Raw genomic sequence first — 19,658 nt, 5'->3', positions numbered from 1 at the left:
GAGAACAGTCTTAGCTTTTTCAATCATGCTGCATTGGGCAACTGTTTGAGGCCAGTAATCCTCTTGGTTAGGTACCTCTGTGGTCTCTCCAGCTGCTGGAGATGTTTAGCCAGGTACATTCCAATTGGTGCATTGTACTCAGTAATAGGTCTGATGAGGGAAAAGTAGAGGGGCACCATTACATCCTTAGATCTTGATGTAAACCCTTTCGTGATCAGATGGGTCACATCGAAGGATTTTCTAACCACTTTGGCAATATGGTTATCAAAGGAAAGCTGACTATCTACTTGGGTCCGTAGATCCCTTATTTCTTCTTCAGATTTCAGGGGATTGCCTCCTATGTTGTAGTTTGTGGGTACTCTGTTTTTTCTAAAGGGGATTACTACGCATTTTTTTGCATTTAGCTTGAGACCATGGCTTTGTCACCATGCATCAGTCTCATTTAGGCCCTTCTGGAGGATCTCCATGTCAGCCGGAGACTCTATTATAGCACCCAGTTTTCAGTCGTCCACAAACTTAGTCAGCCACAGCCCTTCTGTGCTTGCCTGTACTTCTGAGAAGTATATGCCAAACAGGAGGGGCCCCAGGACAGAGCCCTGAGGCACACCACTCATTACTGGTCTGGATTCAGACATAGATCCCGCTACTCTTACTTTATGGGATCTGTCTGAGGGCCAGTTTGCGATCCATCATGTGACGTAAAGGTTTATGCCCAGGCTAGTGAGCTTATCAATAATGCATAAATGGGGAATGATGTCAAATGCTTTAGCAAGGTCAAGGTAAGCTGTGTGTACCTCCTTTTCCTTATCTACACCCTGAGTAACTGTCTCAAAGAAATCCACCAGGTTCAGGAGGCATGATCTGCCCTTGACGAAGCCGAACTGTGTGGGGTCCAGGGACTGGAGGTTCTCAATCTCTCCATTTATGAATTCCATAATGATTCACTCCATAGCCTTACAGATCAGACTGGTCAGGCTTATTGGTTGGTCGTTCCCAGGGTCACTTGTGGCCCCACCCTTGTGTAGTGGGACCACCGTTTCATCCATTTGTTTCATCCATTGTTGTCGCCTGATGCACAGGGTGACTATCTACATTACCATACATTTGTTTCATCCGTTGTGGTTGTCTGATGCACAGGGTGACTATCTACATTACTATATATTTGTTTCATCCATTGTTGTTGTCTGATGCACAGGGAGACTATCTACATTATTATACATTTGTTTCATCCATTGTTGTCTGATGCACAGGGTGACTATCTACATTACTATACATTTGTTTCATCCATTGTTGTTGTCTGATGCACAGGGTGACTATCTACATTACTACACATTTGTTTCATCCAATGTTGTTGACTGATAAACAGGGTGACTATCTACATCACTATACATTTGTTTCATCCATTGCTGTTGTCTGATGCACAGGGTGACTATCTACATTACTACACATTTGTTTCATCCATTGTTGTCTGATGCACAGGGTTACTATCTACATTACTATACATTTATTTAATCCATTGTTGTTGTCTGATGCACAGGGTGACTGTCTACATTAGTATGAATTTGTTTCATCCATTGTTGTTGTCTGATGCACAGGGTGACTATCTACATTACTATACATTTGTTTCATCCATTGTTGTTGTCCGATGCACAGGGTGACTATCTACATTACTATACATTTGTTTCATCCATTGTTGTCTGATGCACAGGGTGACTATCTACATTACTATAAATTTGTTTCATCCATTGCTGTTGTCTGATACACAGGGTGACTATCTACATTTGTACACATTTGTTTCATCCATTGTTGTCTGATGCATAGGGTGACTATCTACATTACTACACATTTGTTTCATCCAATGTTGTTGTCTGATGCACAGGGTGACTATCTACATTACTATACATTTGTTTCATCCATTGTTGTTGTCTGATGCACAGGGTGACTATCTACATTACTACACATTTGTTTCATCCATTGTTGTCTGATGCACAGGGTGACTATCTACATTACTATACATTTATTTCATCCATTGTTGTTGTCTGATGCACAGGGTGACTATCTACATTAGTATGAATTTGTTTCATCCATTGTTGTTGTCTGATGCACAGGGTGACTATCTACATTACTATACATTTGTTTCATCCATTGTTGTTGTCTGATGCACAGGGTGACTATCTACATTACTATAAATTTGTTTCATCCATTGCTGTTGTCTGATACACAGGGTGACTATCTACATTAGTACACATTTGTTTCATCCATTGTTGTCTGATGCATAGGGTGACTATCTACATTACTACACATTTGTTTCATCCATTGTCTGATGCACACGGTGACTATCTACATTACTATACATTTTTTTCATCCATTGTTGTTGTCTGATGCACAGGGTGACTATCTACATTACTATACATGTGTTTCATCCATTGTTTGATGCACAGGGTGACTATCTACATTACTATACATTTGTTTCATCCATTGTTGTTGTCTGATGCACAGGATGACTATCTACATTAATATGAATTGTTTCATCCATTGTTGTTTTCTGATGCATAGGGTGACTATCTACATTACTATATATTTTTTTTCCATTGTTGTTGTTGACATGCTACTTGTACTGGTCATTTACAGATATTGTAATTTGCCATTATAATGTGTATAGCATAATTGTGTACGTTAAGATGGATGCTATTATAAGGACTGGGGAGTCATGCAATGAAATGTGTCTCATAGAAATGTTTACATTTCACTTTCAGGATTGTGTGGTACACACCTATGGGTACATATCTAAAATCAACCCATCACCATTAGAGCACAGGATTGAATGTGAGCACAGAAGACAAATGTCATCAGAAAGGTAATATAGTATAGGTTCAAGGGGTCATGGGCTCATAGGTGTTTACTAGGCTAACAAACACAAGGGCTTCTTTAAGCCTAGCCATGCATCCCAAATCTCTGACAAGTTCTGACACTCTTGATAAGTGTAATCAGGGTTTTGGGAAATTAAAAATTACAGATGTGGTGCCTGTAAACAGTGCTCCTTAGTTATAAATGATAATCATATGTACTTAAGGGCATGTCACATTAACATTAAACCAATTGGGCATTTTTCCTGTGCCACTAAAGGTGTTGTCTACATTGGACTATGTTCTACCTGCGGAAGTTTTTACGTGGGCAAAACAGAGCGTGAATTTAGGAAGAGGCTATATGAACACGCATACGAGATTGACAACAAAAAGGAAAGTAATGCCTTTTACAAGCACTCTCTTGAATGCCCCAATGTCAAACTGTCCTTCATGGTGCTTGAACAACTTAATCCTCACATTAGAGGGGGGGATTGGGAATCCACACTTGAGTTCAGGGAACTAATCTGGCAGCTTAGGCTGAATGCAGGCAAATCACCAGGACTTAATGGTTCACTTAGTATAGGCTCACTACTTAGGTTAAGAAGGGCCAGACTATAGGTCATCATAATCGAATAACATCCCCCACTGTTTTTTCCATGATTTTTTATTTTATTTTTTTTGATTTTGTACACTTTTGTTTTCTTGGATCTTCAAATTTAGGCTGGCACATTTTTTATCAGCACAAACATGGCAGGTTTTTAACAGTTGACCACTTGTCATTTTATCTTTACAGTTTAGGATGTTTACATTATTTGCCAGCCAATAGTGTCACATTGCATTTTTTAATAATTATTTTAGTGAAATGTTTAGATTGTTATGGCACACCTGATTTATATAAATATATCAATTGTAAATCATTTAACAGAAACCAACCGGTCCCGGTAAATGCAAGCTGTTGGATTTTGCTTCTATTATGTTTTTGGTTTTTTGGTCCGGTCAGGGTTAAATAGTTAACAAGACACAAAACATCAATTTGTATTCAATAACTAATTAATTAACATTATTTAAACACACTGGTGCAACTTGTTTAATGTTTCGACTTGATAAAGCCTGGAATATACCATCTTACTGGTCTGTTGTCGATTTTAAAAGTGTACGAATAAACTGTTTTTACTACGCTGGTTGGATTATTGCTTCAGTTGGTGGTCTTCGACTTTTGAAATTAAAAATTTACAACCAGGGGCTTGGGAGATGAACCATTTACAGTTTTCCCTGTGTCCATTAGAGGCATAGGTCCCAAACCAGGGATGATTGTCCTGTTCCCCATCCAATTGTGTGATTCGTGTTAGGGCAGAGTTCTATTTCACATGGATGGGGAGCCAGTAGGATGTAGTTTCTGGGATACATACCTGTCTCATCAGCATGTCCTATTTATACCACAGGCAAGGTGAATGTCTGTAGAATGGGTAATTCTGGTGCTAGTTGTTTGGTGGATATGCAGGAGGTCCACAGTGGGGTATGGCAGTGCCCTGTATGGCAGGCATACAGCTCCCCCTCTAAAGCCTGTAGGACACAGAATACAGGGATAGGGCCTTGACATGGTCTAGATAGGACATTTTATGTATGCCCTGTATTGGTTTAGTGAGGAACCTCTGTGGATGTTCCACTTGTTGGATATGCCTGGTTAGGTGCACACCAAAGGTGGCATTGCACTCAATGATAAGTCTGATGAATGCTGAATACAGCGGAATAATGACTTCCTTGGACTTACATGCCATACATTTGTTTGTAAGTTGCATAACATAGAATGATTTTCCCAATACTGTAGACGCATGACAGTCAAAGGCTAGATTACACTCTATGTGTGTCCTTATGTTCCTGGCTACTGGGTCAACTGTTAGAGTTGTGCTGTTAATGTGATAATAACCAGGGGTGGATGACTTCCCAAAGCATAGTATTGTACATTTCTTGGCATTTAGTGTTAGTCCATGGCTCTGACATCAGCTGCATGTTTGTGTCAGCCTGTCCTGGAAAACACTTGTGTCAGTGTGAAGTTCAATGACAGCTCCGAATTTACAGTCATTTGCAAATTTAGTCAACCGGAGATCACTGCCAGTGACCTTGACTTCAGAAAAGTAAATGCTTAAAAGGAGCGGTTCGAGGAATGATTCATGAGGGAGTCCACTTGTGACTGGCTATTTGTAGAGATGGACTCCCCAATGCTTACTTCCTGGGTCCTGTCTGTGAGCTACTTGGCATCCACCAGCTGCCATACTAGTTTGTACCTAACCTCTTGTGTTTGTCAACAATGCCTGATGGAGGTATAGTTGCACATGCCTTGTCAGGCCATGGTAGGCAGTGTGAACCATTTTTCCCTCATCCATGATCTACCCTTGGCAAACACAAACTGGGTCTGGTCCAGTGTCTGGAGGTGTACTACATCTCTACTGATCATTTCCATAATAATTGTTTTCATGGATTTACATATCAGACTACTGATACTTCTGCACCTGTAGTCTTCAGGGTCTGTAGATGGCCCACCTTTGTGCAGTGGAATGACTGTTGCTGATCTCCATTCATGAGGCATGAAGCCTGTTTGGTGGCTACAGTGAAATAGTAATTCCAGAGGCCCTGAAAGGTCATGTTTCATGCTATTTAGAAGGCATGCTGGGATATTGTCTGGGTCCATTGATGCAGTGCACTTGATCTTAGAGAGAGCATTGCGGACCTGTTTCCTAGTGATAGTAAGGGTACTTATATTTGATGGTATTTCCTGAGGGAAGGTTGAGGGGGAGAGAGGAGTAAAGTTGGGGCTCAATTTATCAGCCAGGAAGTTTGCTATATCTTCTACCTCATTCTAGGTGGTTCCATTTACAATGAGATGTTCACACAAATGTGTCTGGCCTTTGAAGTTGCAGACATAGCTAAAGTATGCTTTGTGGTTGTCCTTGATCTGAGAGCCAGCACTTACCTCAAATCTGGCTTTGGTCAACTTCATTTATCCTCTGATTTTTTTGTTTACTATGATGAGAGTGCTTTTATCCTGCTGTGTGCTGCACCTCCTAAGTTTTGCCATGAGTTTCTTCCTTCTGTTATACAGCCTATTGATTCTGTGATTCCACTAGGATGGCTTGATTTTGAGTTAGTTCTGTACTTCTCCCTGGTGGGTATGGCTGCCTCTGTGCATCTATTAGCATGTTTGTACAAAGTTTCTGTGAAGACTTTTGCATAGGCTGCAGTGTTCTCAGTGTTTATGGGTGCTTGAGATTTGGACAGTTTATCACCTAATAGCTGGAGGTAAGCCTTTGAGTAGTTCCTGAATATTCCATGTTTAGCTGGGAGTCCATGTTTTACTTTTACTTCAAAGGAGATATTTTTGTGTTCGGACTTTACCAGGGAAGACATTACAGTAGGGGGTGTGCAGCACTCTCCCATATTGGTGAGAACCAGATCCAGTATGGTTGCACACCTAGTTGGTGTACTGACTATCAGGTTCAGGGAGTTTGTGTTTACAAAATCAGGAATCTCTGTGTTGCACTGCCTTTATATTTCTTGTCATATAGGATTCCAAGTTAATAGTGGGATAATGAAAGTCACCCATAAATATGGTATTGAGTTGGATGGTTAGTGTTTCGATTAAGTTTACATACATGGTATGGGTTTTCTGGGTCATAGAGGGGGGCCTATATCTTGCATGGAAGTAGTACTGGATTTTGCCTGTTGTTTGTGATTGAACCTGTAGCAGCTCAAGTGCATTGTCCTATTTGACCAGCTGTGAAGTATCTTTTGTTTTGATGTACATAGAGACACCTCCACATTTAGTGCCTGCCTGTGAAGTAGCTGGTCTAAATGTGTGGAAGGCATAATAACCTTGCACTGTTGGTGTGCTCTCCAAGGCTTTAAGTCATATGTCTGTGACCAGAAATACATCTTCCAAGAGTTGAAATAAATAGCTCTAAGTATAGTTTAGGGAGGTATGTCGCAGGTCATGTACTCCTGCATGGACTATGACTGAATTATATCATAGGATCATAGGACGTTACTAGGCTAATGGCCCTAGGGCCCTTACAAGTGTAGCCAAGTTCTACCCTTATTTCCATGATCAGCACCTTTTGCTGCATTCCAAGAGGGACACGGGTGGAACCCCCAGGGTGAATTTATGGTTACACATCCAATCGTCCACATTGCATTTGAAGAGGGTCAATGAGGTGCTCTGTTTGACATGAAATGGGAGTCCCTTCCAAAGGTGTGGTAACCTTTGGGAGACAAATCTGACCCTCCAGCTTGTTCTAGTACTGTCACATGCCAGTTTAAGATCTTTAGAGTGAGTAACCCATGCACAATTTGATTTACAGATATGCAGCATTTCTAATAAAGCCTGGTCAAAGATTGCCTTAAATGTAAGGCATAGATCACCTCTGAGTAGTGTATATGAAACAGAATAAAGTGACAGTGATTTCAGATGATCCACATAAGACAGATGATGGAGACCTTGAATTATCCTTGTGAGGAAACTTTGTGGTCTCTCCAACTGCTGCAGTTGCTTGGAAAGGTGCATACAAAAATGGGAGCTGTATTCCATTACTGGCCTGATGAGGGGAGAGTACAGAGAGGTTATAACTTCTTTTATTTTCTGGATGCAATGGGCTTACTTATGACATAAGCAATATAGAATGTCTTTCTTACCACTGTGAAGACATGGTGATAAAAGGTAAGGTTACTGTCAACCTGTGTGCCCAGGTCTCTCTCCAGTGAGTGCATACTTAGAGTTTTGTTATTGATGTGGTAGTTAGCAGAAACATCACACATACTGAAAGGGATGATAATACATTTTTTGCATTGAGGTTAAGGCCATGACTTTGGCATCAATCATCTGTGTGTGTGTGTAAGACCCTCTTGTAGGATGTTGACATCATTTGAAGATTCTATGACTGTTCCGAATTTGTAGTCATAGGTTCATAGGTTCATAGGTAGGTACTAGGTTATCGGCCCAAGGGCCTACATAAGCCTAGCCAGCAAGGTACCATAGCTTATGCCACCCAAGAAAGTTATTTTCCTGTGCCACTGTCCAGCAGAGACACAGAAGTGATCCACGGGGTGTATTTCCTATTTCCCATCCACTCATCAAGATTTTTCTTGAAGAGTGCTAATGAAGAACTTTGCTTGACATAGATGGGTAGCTTGTTGCAGAGTATAGGAAGTCTCTGGGGCAGGAATCTATCCCTCCAGCATGTCCTGTTTATTGTGGTGACAAGGTTTAAGTCCTTAGAGCATGTAGCTTGGAGGGATTGGGATTTCTTTAGGTGTAGCATGTCCAAAAGCTCTGGGTTTGACATAGCTTTATATGTTAGGCAGAGATCACCTCGGAGTAGGCAATATGCTATGGAGTAAAGCTGGAGTTTTTTGAGGCAGTCAGTGTAGGGCATTTGTTTGAGGCCAGTAATCCTCTTTGTGATGTACTTCTGTGGCTTTTCCAGCTGCTGCAGATGTCTTTTGAGGTACATTCCAAAAGGGGCGTTGTACTCTATAATGGGTCTAATGAGTGACGAGTAGAGGGGAACAATTACCTCTTTTTTCCTGGATGAGAACCCTTTTATGATGAGATGTGCCACGTAGAAGGACTTCCTGACTACTGTGGCAATGTGGCTATCAAAGGAGAGACTACTTTGTCAGCCACAGACCTTTAGTTTTAGCTTGTACTTTGGAGAACTAGATTCCAGACAGTAGAGGTACCAGGACATATCCCTGTGGAACACCACTGGTTACAGGTCTGCTGTTCATAGGTTCATAGGTTCATAGGTTTATACTAGGCTATGAAAAATACTGTGCCCATTAGTTTGTTGTGCCTCTGTCCAGCAGTGACCCAGAGATGATTCCCGGGGTAAACCTACGATCTCCCATCCACAGGTCTAGATTTCTCTTGAACAGAGTCAGCGAGGTGCTCTGCCTCACGGTGGATTTGGATTTTTTGAGGTGGAGCATGTTGGACATGGCCTTGTATGTCAGGCACATGTCACCTCACTGAATAGAGCTGGAGTTTCTTCAATCTGGCAGCATATGACAGATTTTGGAGTCCATCTTTTGGTGAGGAACTTTTGGGGTCTCTCAATTGCTGCAGATGTCGGGTGAGTACATCCCGAATGGGGCATTGTACTCGATCATTGGTCTGATAAGGAAGAGTACAGGGAACAATGACCTCACTAGATCTGGAGAATCCCTTCATGATCAGGTGGGCAATGTAGAAGGTCTTTACTTAGCAATGTGAGTGTCAAAAGAAAGGCCACTGCCAACCTGGGTCCCCAGGTCCCTGATAACCCTTCTGTGCTTAGTGGATTGCCACCTATATGGTAGCTTGGGGTTACCTTGTTTTTATGACTATACATTTTTTCAGGCCATGGCTCTGGCACCAGCTATCTGTTTCCATGAGTCCCTTCTGAAGGATATCCGTGTCCGATGCACTCCACTACCAGTTTGCAGTCATCTGCAAACTTTGTCACAAAGTCCTCCCATGTTGGCCTGTACTTCTGAGAAGTAGATGCCAAACAATAGGGCCCTGTGGGACACCACTTGTGACCCAGCAACTCTAACCCTGTGGGTTCTGTCCTTAAGCCAGTTTGCAACCCATCTTGTGACATATGGGTTTAAGCTGGTAAGTTTTAGGGGTATTGTGCAAGGTCAAGGTAGGCTGTATGGACTGCCTTCCTCATCAATGGCCTTGGTGACTATTTGAAGAAGTCGACCAAGTTCAAAGGCATGATCTTCCTTGACAAAGCCAACTGGGTCGGGTCCAATGTCTGCAAGTCCCCTAAATATAGGTTTATGAGCTCCATTATGATCCTCTCCATTGCTTTGCAGACTAGACTTGTTAGGTAATTACCAGGGTCCGTAGTGGGACCACAGTTGCCACGCCACTCCTTGGGCACATATCCTGTGGTAAGGCTGAGATTAAACAGCTGTATGCGGGTTTAATGTGCGGGTTTCTTCGTGTAGCACACAGCGGGGACACCATCGGTCCCATTTTAGCTTTAGATTTGAGATGTCCGGGAGGCTACACTCGGCTGGGATAGTTATCTCTCCTTTAGGGGGGGGTCCCCCTATTCTGACTATATGGGTTCTATCAGTGAGCCAGTTAGTGACCCATTTGACAATATAAGGGTTGATACCTAGCTGAGTGAGTTTATCAATGATGCCTGAGTGGCGGAATAGTGTCAAACACCTTGGCTAAGTCTAGGTAGGCTGTATGCACTGATTTACCCTCATCCAGGGCCTTGGTGACTGTTTCAAAGAAGTCCACAATGTTTCTCAGGCATTATCTCCCTTTGACAAGTCCAAACTGAGTAGGGGCAAGTGTTTGGAGCTTACCTATATCTTTGTTGATAAGGTCCATGATGATTCGCTCCATGGTCTTGCAGAAAAGGCTCACCAGGCTTATAGGTCTATAATTCCCATGGTCAGTGGAAACACCACCATTGTGCAAGGGATTAATGGTAGCCATTTTCCATTCATCTGTGATGAAGCCAGTGTTTACACTATGATTGAAAAGAGTACCCAGCGGTGTTGCTAATTCTTGTTGGAGCCCATGTAAGATGCACCCTGGGATGTTATCAGTTCCCATAGATGCTGTGTTTTTGGCTTTTGAGAGGGCATTTATGACTTGCTCTTTAGAGATACAAGGTAGGGGACAGGTGGTAGGGGTGTTACTGGGTACGTGTGGCAGGGACAGGGGAGTGAAGTTTTTACAGAACCTGTCAGCTAACAGGTTAGCTATGTCCACAGGCTCAGTATATGTCATATCATTAACTAACAGTTAGGATTGTCCATAGTTGAGGAATCTAATTTGGATTCATAGTTTGCTTTTGAGGACTTCACAAGAAGTCTTATTGGCTTGTTTAAGCTGAGTAGGGAGTGTTTCCACTTTAGGCCTCACTCCCTCTTACTCTTAGACAGCAATTTCCTCCTCTTATTGTAAAGCCTGTTAATGGCAATTGTTCACCAGGCAGGTTTGCTCTTTGTTGCAGAGGTTATTTTGGTCCTATCAGGTACGGCCAATTCAATGTAGTTAAACAGCAGTTTGTATAAAGCATTGCTGTAGAACTTGATATAGTTGCCAGTTCCCTTTGAGGGGGAAGTGCAGTACAGCTATTTATACCAACCCATAAAAGGTAATTAGGTGCTTTGGAAAAGTGTTTTAGTTTCTTTGCTGCTGTGGAGGGGGGAGATGATGTGATAGTTGTTTTGAATGAGACTGATTTGTGGTCAGATCTCACTAGGGAAGACTTCACAGTGGGGGTGCTAGAGAGCCCCCCCATATTGGTAAGCACCGGATCCAGGATGTTGTCACCCCTTGTGGGAGTGTCAACCAGCAGGTCAAGTGCATTGAAGTTAACAAAGTTGAGGAACCTTTGGGCAAGTGAGTTACAGCATGAGTAATTTACCTGGTCAATGGATGGGTAGTTAAAGTCACGCAAAGCCAGGGGCAAATTCCATCATTCAGTATTTTGAACTTTCAATCTTTTGGGATCCAGTCTTTTGGTTTTTCAGTCTTTTGAAGTAGATCCATTTTGATAGACTCGAGTTGATCCAAATAGACAGAGTGTTTGTCCTGATTCACAGAGGGGGTCCTGTAGCTGGCAATTACTTGAATATGTGTCCTACCAACAGTCAATTGCACCAGAAGCATCTCCAGGGAATCCTACTGTTTAACCAATCTGGAGGTGTATTTATCTGTATTAAATATCGATACACCACCTCCTATAGTTTTCACGCCTTTAGTTTGTGGTCTGAATGTGTGGAAGGAGGTGTAACCCAATATGGCTGGGATGCTCCCCACAGCTGTGAACCAGGTCTGTGTGACTGCACAAATGTGTAAGTCTTCCAAGGTGAGGACTGCTTCTGCCGTTTTAATTTCTCCAAGTCTTTTGGGTTTCTAATACCATGATGGGAATGGACCCCATTCCTAAGTCAAAGTACGATTAAAGTTCATGAAATTAGTATTGTTTCACTCTTTGATGTTAGCCAAAAGTGCTCTTCGCAGCACCCACAATGTGCCCGGTAATGACTCCTTCTGCAATTTGTATGGTGTTACATGAATTGGTAACATATCTAAATACGATTGTAAATTCTTTTTTATAAGACCAGTTGCTCCTACTAGTATTGGAACTGTCTGGGTATCTTTCTTCCACATGGCTCTCATTTCTGCCTGCAGATCGAGGTATTTTTTGACTTTGTGTCTCTTTGTACGCAAGACACTGTAGTCACTAGGTATGGCAATTTCAATGATCAATGCTACTTTTGTCTTCCTTTCTTGGACCACTATATCTGGTTTTCTAGCATCTATCTTTTGGACTGTTGGCATTGAGTGAACCCATGTGATGTAAACTTCATAATTTTCTATGATTCTCTGTGGCTCATTTTTCCAGTGCCTTTCAGCCACTTCAATACCATAATGTTTGCACGACCTCCCGTGTAACAATCTCTCCACATTATTATGCCTTTCAGTATACAGTCCCTCTGCCATAAGAGAGTCACAACCAGCAATAAGGTGTGTGACTGTTTCCAATTTGGTTCCACAAAACCTACATATATCTGTTTCTCCCACATGTTCAATAGACTTAGTGAACCAATGTGTACGTAGCCCACTGTCTTGGGCTACCAATATTAACCTTTCATTTCTTGATGTAAATTCACCTCTCCTTAACCATTCCTGTGTTTGTTCTTGATCAACACAAGGCTCTTCCAGAAGTTTTCTATACTTGCTACTATATTTATGTTTTTTCCACATTTCTTGCCTTTTCATCTGATCCTTCACCTTATATTCTTTCTTTTGTTTTTTAGCACATTCACTTGCTGCTTGATTTTTATCCACTTCTGGTTTGATTTCCATTCCTGCTTGAAGTCGATATGCTTCTGCTAAATTAAGCAGAGATGTCATCTTAGATTTAGTCTCCTCATGTTTCAAAACTTTCACCACATTTGGATCTTGTGAGGTCAGTAAATATGTGTGGAGTCCACAATTGCAGATCTATACATGTAATCAATTTCAAGGAGACCCATCCCTCCTTCAGAACGGGGAATATATAATCTTAGTATACACTGATTTTTATAAATCATTTGGTGAGCATGAAGCATCCTTCTTGTTTTAATATCCAATCTATTCAACACTTTTTGGGGCCAGTCAGTCAATCCAAAACTATAAGTTAGGACAGGAAGAGCAAACTGATTTATAGCTTGGATCTTGTTCCTAGGTGTCAATGCTGTTTTCAGGATTAATTTAAGTCTTCTAAAGTACTCCTTACTAAGCTTTATTCACATTTGTTCATATTTTATTGCTGATCCTTCATCAATTCCAAAGTATTTATACACCCCATCTTGCTCAAGTTCTTTTACAGGTTCATAGGTAGGTACTAGGCTATTGGCCCTAGGGACTATATAAGCCTAGCCAAAAGTTACCCTGGCTTTCACCACCCAAGAAAATTATTTACCTGTGTCCCTGTCGAGCAGAGCCACAGAGGTGATCCCTGGTGTGAATTTCCTATTTCCCATCCAATCATCAAGATTCTTCTTGAAGAGTGCTGATGAGGAGCTTTGATATAGGTAGGTAGTTTGTTCCAGAGTATGGGAAGTCTCTGGGACAGGAATCTATCCCTCCAGCATGTTCTTTTTATTGTGGTGACAAGGTTTAGGTCCCTGGAGTGTGTAGCTCGGAGGGATTGGGATTTCTTTAAGTGGAACATGTCCAACAGCACTGGGTTTGACATAGCTTTGTAGGTTAGACAGAGATCGCCTCTGAGTAGGCAATATGCGACGGAGTAAAGCTGGAGTTTTTTGAGATGGTCTGCATAGGGCATCTGTTTGAGGCCAGTAATCCTCTTTGTGAGGTATTTCTGCGGCCTTTCCAGTTGTTGTAGATGTCTTGTGAGGTACATACCAAAAGAGACATTGTACTCTATAATGGGTCTAATGAGTGATGAGTAGAGGGGAACAATGACCACTTTTTTCCTGGATGAGAAACCTTTTGCGATGAGGTGTGCCACGTAGAAGGATTTCCTGAGTCCTGTGGTGATGTGATTATCAAAGGAGAGACTACTGTCAACCTGTGTCCCAAGGTCTCATCACATTTTCAGTGTTAAGTAGACTACCACCTATGTGTTAGGTCATGGGTACAGGGTTTTTACCAAAGGGGATGACAATGCACTTTTTGGCATTAAGCTTGAGGCCATAGCTTTGACACCAGGCATCTGTCTCAGTGAGGCCCTTTTGTAGGATGTCCACATTGTTAGGAGTTTTGATTATGGCTTCTAGTTTGCAGTCATCTGTGAACTTCATTAGCTAAAGACATTTTGTGTTAGCCTGTACTTCAGAAAAGTAGATACCAAACAGGAGAGGACCCAGGACTGAACCCTGTGGTACTCCACTTGTCACTGGTCTGAAGTCGGATTTGGAGTTTGCTACTTTCACAGTGTGGGTTCTGTCAGTGAGCCAGTTGGTAACCCATCTTGTGAAATAGGGATTTATACCTATTTTAGTGAGTTTATCTATAATTCCAAAGTGGGGGATGGTGTTAAAAGCCTTAGTGAGATCTAAATAGTCTGTGTGAACCACCTTACCCTCATCTATGGCTTTGGTGACTGCTTCAAAGAAGTCTATCAGGTTTACGAGACATGATCTCCCTTTTACAAACGCGAACTGGGTGGGGTCCAGAGTTGGAGATTACCAATGTCTTTGTTTATAGGTTCCATGATGATATGTTCCATGGCCTTGCAGACCAGGCTCATTAGGCCAATGGGCCGATAGTTCCCAGGGTCCGTGATAACCATCACTGTGTGCCATTCAGTGGGCACAAAGCCGGAGGTGAGGCTATGATTGAACATGGTGCTTAGATGGGGTGCCAGTTCATTCTGTAGTTCATGTAGAACGCAGACTGGGATGTTGTCAGGTCTCATGGATGCTGTGTTCTTGGCTTTGGAGAGTGTGTTTTTTACCTGTGCAGCTGTGATTACAGGAACTTTGCATTCTTCTGGTATAGAGATGGGCCCTTTAGGGGGAGAGAGGAGGGTAAAGTTATCACTGAACCTATCTGCCAGGATGTTGGCAATATCAGTTGGTTCTGTATATTTAGTGCCAGTATGCTGTAACTCAGAGCAGATCTGAGTGTTGCCATTGAGATTCTTGACATAGCTATAGAATGCTTTATGGTTGTCCTTAGAATCAGTGGTGATTTTCTTTTTGTAACTAGCTTTGGCTTGAGATCCAGATTCTACTACTCAGGAGGGGGACAGGCTACAAATGGTGTAGAAACTGTGGTGAGAGAGAGGCTTCAGAAGACAGTGAGGGATATCATCAGAATTAATGACAGACTCATGGCAATCAGACTGCAGTGTAATGATAGGTTAGTATTCATAATCTCAGCCTATGCCCACAGCAGGGTTGTGATAGTGATGGAAACAGTGCATTCAGACAGCAGTTGCAGGACCTGGTAGATAAAGCAGGATAACATGAATTGGTGTTGATAATGGGTGATTTGAATGCACATATCGGGACAGACAGAACGGGATATGAAGACTACCTGGGTCCACATGAGTGGGGCAACAGGAAAATAGAAGGAGAAGCCATTCTATACTTATGTCTGGGAAATGGCTTGATAGTACCAACACATGGTTTAGAAAGAGAGACTGTCACAAGGTCAAATACAAGAGTAGCCAAAATGCAACTCAGGTAGACTTCCTCCTAGTAAGGAAAAGGCACTGGGGTAGAATCCATGATGAAAAAGTCATCCCCAGTGAAACAGTCTGCCCACAGCATAAACCACTAGTTGCCACAATCAGCTGCAAGCAGTGGTCAGACAAGGCTCTAAGGTCACAGAGACTAGGCTGAAGACCTGGAAGTTGACTGAAGAGAAAGTACAACAGTTCAAGTAATTACTCAGGGCTCTAGTACTACAAGAAGAGGAGGAAATAGGTGGAGTTGAACAAGAATGGGAGCCTAAAACCAGCATGTGTTAGGACTACAGAAAAGATATGTGGCCGAGCCAGATATGGAAGTAAGGTACAAAAGGAAAGCTGGTGGTGGAATGCAGAAGTCCAGGAAGTCATCAAAAGAAAAAAGGAGTGCAGGAAGAAGTGGGAGATAGAAAGGACTGACCAGGCTAGGAAGGACTACTGGTTGGTTAACAAGGAAGCTAAGAAATAAGTTGCAATAGCAAAGAATAGGGCATCAGAAGCACTGTACCAACTTCTGGAAAGTGACTCAGAATGTGGCAAAAATAAACTATATCAGGTTGCAAGGCAAAGACAGAAAGATAAAGAAGATAGCCAGGCACCCTTCATAAGGGATGCCAGCAATGACCTGCTCACCAGTCCACAGGACATCAAAGGCAGATGGAAGGTATATTTCCAGCAGCTTCTGAATGAAGAAAATCCCAAAGAAGCTGTACTACCCCATAAACAGCCTACAACGAGAGAAGAAGAGGAGCCCACCCTACAAGAAGTAAGAATAGCTCTAAGGAAATGAAGTCAGGGAAAGCAGCAGGCTCAGATGAGGTCACAGCAGATATGATAAAGATACTGGGTGAGATAGGGGAGAAATAGCTCCTGAGGGAACTAATAGCAGTGTGGAGAGAAAGGTGTATCCCAAATGACTGGAGAATAAGCATACTTGTGCCAGTGTGGGTAGTACAGAGGCATCAAACTCTTGTCACATTGCATGAAATTTCTGGAGAGGGTTATTGATAAATGGATACACAGAGTAGTAGAATGTAAGATGGGAGATAAGCAGTTCAGATTCAGATCAGGATGTAGCACAACTGACTCGATGTTTGCAGTGAGACAGATATTTGAGAAGAAGCTAGAGATGAGGAGAGAGTCCAACTGGGCATTACTAGACTTGGAGAAAGCCTATGACAAAGTCCCAAGGGATCTGATCTGGGCAGTACTGTGGTGGTTTGAAGTCCCAGAAACATTGGTAGAATTAGTGCAGGCTATGTACAAGGACCCAATGACTGAAGTACAAACAGTGTTCGACCTCACAGAAGGGTTCCCAGTGGGAGTGGGTGTACACCAGGGCTCAGCACTGACCCCACTGCTGTTCATACTGGGGATGGACTACATTAGCAAACAAGTTGGAGGGGACAGATCAACAAAGTTGCTGTATGCAGACGATGTGGCATTACAGGCAGACTCTGAGCAAGAACTTCAGGAAAGGATTGGAGAATGGAATGCAAAACTGAAGGCACATGAGATGAAACTAAGCACAGGTGGTAAGACAGTGGTAATGGCAGCAAATTGGGGAAACCAGAAGAAGCTGTGAATAAAGATAGAAGGGAAGTTAGTGAAACATGGGGAAGTTAGTAAAACAGGTAAACAGCTTCAAGTATCTTGGAGGGGTGGTTGAGGAGAAGGGAAGTCTGAATGAAGAGGTCAAAGCTAGAATCAGAGGTGCTGCAGCCAACTGGTATAGAGTGTCAGGTGTAGTGTATGACAGAAGAATGCCAAAGAAGCTGAAAAGTAAGGTGTACAAGACAGTGGTGTGACCAGTACTACTGTATTACTGTATAGTACAGAATCCTGGGCAGTAAAAGCAGAACTGTTGAAGAAGCTTGAGGTGATGGAAATGAAGTGCCTGAGAAGGGTGGTAGGATGCACACTGTGGGACAGATGAAAAAAATGAGGACATAAGAGAAGAAGCCAAAGTAGCTCTAATTGTAGAAAAGATCAAAGAAAACAGATTGTGGTGGTGTGGGCACATGCCGAAATGCAGAAGACAATCTGGTGAGGAAGATTTGGGGCAGACATGAAGGTAAAAGTAAGCAAGGATGTCCAGCAAAGAGGTGGATGGATTGTATGAAAGAAGATCTGCGACAGTCAGGCATGAGTGCTGAAGAAGGCAGGAGTGTGGCACTGAATCAAGAGAGTTGGTGACAGTTACCATAATACCCCGACCCTATGTAGAAAAAGTGGGAAAAAGGGGGCTGATGATGATGATGATGAGATACTGTGACTATTTACTATTGCCCCTCATTAATTGAGGTACTATACTTTGAGTACTTGCAATTGCCCCTCATTAATGTAGGTACTATAAAATGATTCCTTTCAATTGCCCCTCATTAATGGAGATACTATACTTTGACTCCTTTCTATTGTCCATCACTAATGGAGGTACTATACTCTGACTACTTACAATTGCCCATCATTAATGGAGGTACTATACTTTGACTACTTACTAGTGCCCCTTATGAATGCAGGTGTTATACTTTGACTCCTTTCTCTTGCCCCTCATTAATGGAGATGCTGTACTTTCACTACTTACTATTGTCTCTCATTAATGGAGGTACTACACTTTGACTCCTTACTATTGCCCCTTATTAATGGAGGTTTTATACTTTGACTACTTACTATTGCCCCAAATTAATGAAGGTGCTACACTCTGACTGATATCCCATTCTTGCCCCAAACTGATGTTTTCCTGGTGCTGCAATTTTCCTTTTTTAAAGGTTGCTTTTGCACATTTGTCTAGACCAAATGGCATTCCAATATCATCTGAAAAGGTTTTGACAACCTGTAGCTGTGCTTTCAATTCCTCATCTGATGAGCTATACAATTTTAAATCACTGACAAAGAGAAGATGAGAAGTCGTTATACTTTGTTGTTTTCTAGTAGCCAAATTATAGCCATGACCTAAGCTGTTAAGTAAACAGCTTAATGGATTAATGGCAAGGCAAAATAGCAATGGTGATAGGGAGTCACCCTGGAATATCCCCCTTTGGATTTTTATCCCTGGGATAATAATCTGTCCTTTATCATGGATTAATTGCAAAGTGGTCTGCCACTGTTTCATGGTTACTGTAATGTAATCAATCAGTGTAGGATGTACCTTATACATTTTTAAGCACTCTTTTATCCATGAATGTGGGGTACTATCAAATGCTTTTTTATAGTCAATCCATGCCATACTTAGATTCCTCCCTTTCTTACAGTTCTCCACTATAACTTTATTTAACAACAAATGATCCTTTGTTCCATATGACTTTCTTTTATTGCCCTTTTGTTCTACTGCCATAATTGAGTTTTCTTCTAAATGACTAAACTCTGTTGGCGTCAATCCCCATGTATAGTTTATATGTCATCGGAAGACAAGTTATTGGTCTATAATTTTTAGGGTAGCTTGCAGGTTCACTCTTAAGTAAGAGCATTGTTTTTCCTGTTGTTAACCAGTGTGGTGTCTGTTTGAGGTGTGCATATAAATAGTTCTTACTCATGGCTAGATCCTCATGAAAAGTAGTTAATACTTTAAGCCAAAAGTTAGGTACTGCATCTGGGCCTGGGATTTCCAATTACAGGCTTTTCTCAACTTTGTTTCAATCGCTCTGGCTGTTATTTCATCCCATTTCATATCCTGCACCTTAAAACTTTTTATTCTTTCTTTTACTTCTTCTATCCATTTAGCATCTTTGTTATGTTCCACAGAATCATTATAGATACTTGCCAAAATGTATCTACTGCCTCTTTTCTCGGCAGTCTATCAATTCCTTTTACCTTATTGCCCAATTCTCTATAAAACTTTTTTGGTTCATCAATAAATTGCTTATTTTATGCTTTCCCCTTATATTTATCTTCGTATCTTCTGAGTCTTTTCACCTGTTTTGAAACTTTTAGTTTATCTACAATAGTGCATAATAGATCCTGGTCTGTTCTAATACTGCGCATTGTTTTTATCACATCTATTTTTCTTAATATTTTTGTTGATCTGTTCCCTCTTCTATAATCTTCTAACAATGACACTTCTTGCCTTAGCTGCTTTGTAGTTTTCTCTATTCGA

Source organism: Protopterus annectens, chromosome 5.part0, assembly GCF_019279795.1.
Source record: "Protopterus annectens isolate FY-2018-M chromosome 5.part0, PAN1.0, whole genome shotgun sequence".
In the NCBI taxonomy this organism is placed as follows: Eukaryota; Metazoa; Chordata; order Ceratodontiformes; family Protopteridae; genus Protopterus; species Protopterus annectens.
The sequence above is the reverse complement of the archived record's forward strand: the minus strand, read 5'-3'. Positions refer to the sequence as shown.